The following is a 3,699-nucleotide window of genomic DNA, read 5'->3' on the forward strand; positions in this document are numbered from 1 at the left end:
TGTGAACCAATATTCAAAGACCTGGCTCCCCAGTGACTCCAAGGGATATATTGTATAAGGAAAAAGATCATTAATCATGTTGAATAAAGGAGCTAGGTTTGTGGTCTCAACTGATTGTTGGCACTAGGGTAGGGGGTAGTTAATCAGGCATGGAGTTGTTCTGTCTGATTTTGGAAAGATTTGTTTAGTGGGTTCTTTCACTTCCCTGGGTCCAGAGTTGAAAAACAATGAGGCCAAGAAACCATCTTTAGTTTGATTAAAAGCTGTCCCTGTGGTTAATAGACCTAAGATGTTGTTTCTAAGACCACTGGATGCTGACTGGAAACTCATTGTCACGAGGGCTTAATGATTAAGCAAGGGAGAGAGAGATGGGTGAGTCAGAGTACTGGGTGAGGCCAGTTTGAGTCAAAGAAAAATACAAAAAGTAAAAGTCAAATTGAAGAAAATAATTTTATTGCATGGTTACACCATTTAATTTTTCTAGTAAATGTCACTTAACTTGATGGAAGTGAGAGGTAAATAGGACAGTAAAGAGCCAAACTAGCTTCTTATCCTGATTCTATCACTTAGTGGCTTTAAGAGATTGTCTAGTCTGTCTAGAATCTCTGAGGCTTGTTTTTTCTTTTTCATATACAAAATAGAATAAATAATTTCCACATAACATTGTTGTAATGAAATTCAAGATAATGCACATATATGCCTGATATAAGCACTGAAAAATTTAATTTCTCACCCGAATCTGTTCACCTTTTGGGGACAAGTAGACCTTTAAACTTTTTCCTCTCACATGTATTTCATCTTCCTTACTAGCACTGAAATTTTTTTTTTCTAAAACCCATTTTTGATCAATTAATTCTGCTTGGCAAAAATGATCAACGTTTTTTGTATTGCACACAAGATTAGCTCACATTCTTCACAATAATATTTGAGTCTTTTATATTGAGATGTTGTTACCAGACTGGGACTAGCCAGAGTGGGTCTCCTTCAGGCTGTTGGTGGTGTGTGGGTTCTTGGCTTCATGCAGGAAAGATTTTACAATATATATCCAGGTGATTTTAAGAGTATGTTTATTAGAGCTGGGGACAGTGAAACAGGGAAGGGCATTGGATAGAAGAACCAACAGAAGAGAGCCAGTGAAGGGCTGCTTTAATTTCAATGAGAAATTTTCAGTGACAAAAGTGAGCCAAGGTGGAGCTGCTGTTGGCTCACTGAAAAGTCAGAGAAAAGGGGCCTTGGAGACAAGTTCAAGGGGTCAGCACAGGAAGAGCTGCCACTGCCTACTGTTCCCCTGTTTGCAAGTCTTGTGGGGACCCTTAGAGTTTTGTTTTGTTTTTAAGTACATGCCTAAGTGAAGGGCACTGGTACAGTCCAAAAAGGCCTAGCCACATATTTTCTTTTTGTTCTATGGATTTTTATCTGTATTTTGCAGGCAATAATCCTACTGGAGGTTTCAGGGGAGAGTCTAAGCTTTCCAGTGAGTTCTTTTCATATGTTGATGTGCCAAAATGAGCACATAGAGGGACTGGAGTCATTTTGTGGGCAGTAACACTTTTAAAGAATGTCACTGAAGAGGGACCAAGACAGAGGTGGGTCTGCCCCAGTGTGGTCTAAAATGTGTAAACTATTTACTCCTAAATGTCTTTAAGGAAAATAAGACCTTGAGTTTATTACCTGGCTGTAAATTGCTCGACAAGTTTGTTCAGTTATCTGTCTCTGTTTCCCCATTGCACTTGCCAAGCTTTTTAATAACCTGCCTCAATGCTACCATTTATTTTCAGCCTCATACATCATTGTCAGGCTTACAGTTTATGATTTTCTTTTTTCAAATTTGACCATATTTAGCACATCTCCTATTTTCACTTAACCACCCATTTCATTATTCACCTTTTATCTATTGATTTCCAATAATGAATCAGACCAAAATTATAAAATTTATATTCAAATCTCTTTGGCCAAGAGAACTGGGTCCATTCAAAGCCACTGTTTGATGCCTTACTTTCCTCTTGTAGTAGTTATGTGGGATAAAACCAGGATTTGTCTCTCTGTTACTGGTATTTGCCTCCTTTACCCATTTACAGATTTATTCTGAGTGGCTGGTTTGTTCTCAATGTCTTTTTTCTAGTCAGTAACTTAAAAATTATTATTTTCAGATAGTGGAGTGGAAAACCATATGAATTGGTATTAACAAATCTGAATTTCAATATAATATCTGTAATTTATAGTTTGTGTTGACTTGTGCTTGTTAGCATTTTCTTTTCTGAGCATGTCAGTAAGTTGGATATAATGGGATGAGACTAAATTACTCAAATTTTTACAGTAATAATAAATTTAAGGATTAAAAACCTGTGTGTGTGTGTATGTATGCATAATTTTAGTCCCTAAATCCTAAATCTTTTTTATTTTATTTTAATTTTTTGATTTAATCTTTATAATTTTTTTCCATTACCATTTAGTCCCCTTATACATCTCTCCCCCAGTAATCACCACACTGTTGTCCATGTCCATGAGTCCTTCTTTATATCAGTTTCATAATTTAAAAGCAAAAACTAGTACAACCCATAGAGTAGAGTGCATAAGTTCATTAAAAGTACCTATGTCAATATCATTTCCAATGAAACACCTGACATCATGCCTCTACTTCCATATATTGAAGATTAACTTTTTTATATCTGTGTACTCATTCTTTTCTTTTGTTCTTATTTATTCTACTGCAGTTGTCCCAATTTTTCCCCTTTTGCACTCCTCCACCCAGCCCACCCCCTGCTCTCACAATGAATTCCCACACATTATAAGTGTCCATGGGTCATTCATACATGTGTACTAACTCTTAAATTTTTGCATTTGACTTTACTTAAGTCTGTGTTACAAATATGTCTATATCAGATTATCTCTTTTCTTCTTTTATAAATTCAAAATTGATTTGATACTATGTGGAAGGGGAAGAATTCCCATTTCCCTCTTCTAGTTATTTTGACTAGTCAAATAATCAAATCACCAGAAGGCAGACTAAAAAGACAAAAATAAAATTTAATATCACTCTTCGGTTGTGACCTTCTAAGCGACGAAATGGTTAAACGCACTAAGAAGGTCGGTATCGTCGACAAGTATGGCACCCATTATGGTGCCTCCCTCAGGAAAGTGGTGAGGAAGATTGAGATCAGCCAGCATGCCAAGTACACTTGCTCCTTTTGTGACAAAACCAAGATGAAGAGGTGTGCTGTGGGCATCTGGCACGGTGGCTCCTGCATGTAGGTGACTGGGCCTCCAACACCACTTCTGCTGTCACAGTCAAGTTGGCCATCAGAAGACTGAAGGAATTGAAAGACCAGTAGAAGCTCCACAATTTGAAACATTGCTAGCCTATAATAAATGGGTTAATTTATGTAAAAAAAATAATATCATGTGCATGGGAACCTCATATATGGGAGAGAGAGAGACCTTGAATGCATGAAAAGCTTATGGATAGAAAGGGAGATTGAGGTATATAAGACATCCTGAGCTAGAGATGAGGTAACACACCTTGGGGGTTTAAAGGTGTCATTGCAAGATAAAAATAAAGCAGACCTTTAGAAATAGAAGTGGGGGGGCACGTCCCAGCTCAGTGGAAACTCTCTGTTCTGCAGAGGTTTTGAGATCATGGATGAGGAGAAATGAATTAACCCAGACACTGATTTCTGTCTGGGTGGAAGAGAGGTGGCA

The 3,699-nt window shown here is 37.4% G+C and overlaps 1 pseudogene; it reads left to right on the top strand.

The window, feature by feature from the left end:
• Window positions 1-3,054: 3,054 nt before the first annotated feature.
• On the top strand, window positions 3,055-3,390 carry LOC150006314 (large ribosomal subunit protein eL43 pseudogene; annotated as a pseudogene).
• The last annotated feature ends 309 nt before the right edge of the window (window positions 3,391-3,699 follow it).

The sequence above is a fragment of the Furipterus horrens genome, unplaced genomic scaffold (genome assembly GCF_987537825.1).
Source record: "Furipterus horrens unplaced genomic scaffold, mFurHor1.1.pri manual_scaffold_6, whole genome shotgun sequence".
Taxonomy (NCBI): Eukaryota; Metazoa; Chordata; class Mammalia; order Chiroptera; family Furipteridae; genus Furipterus; species Furipterus horrens.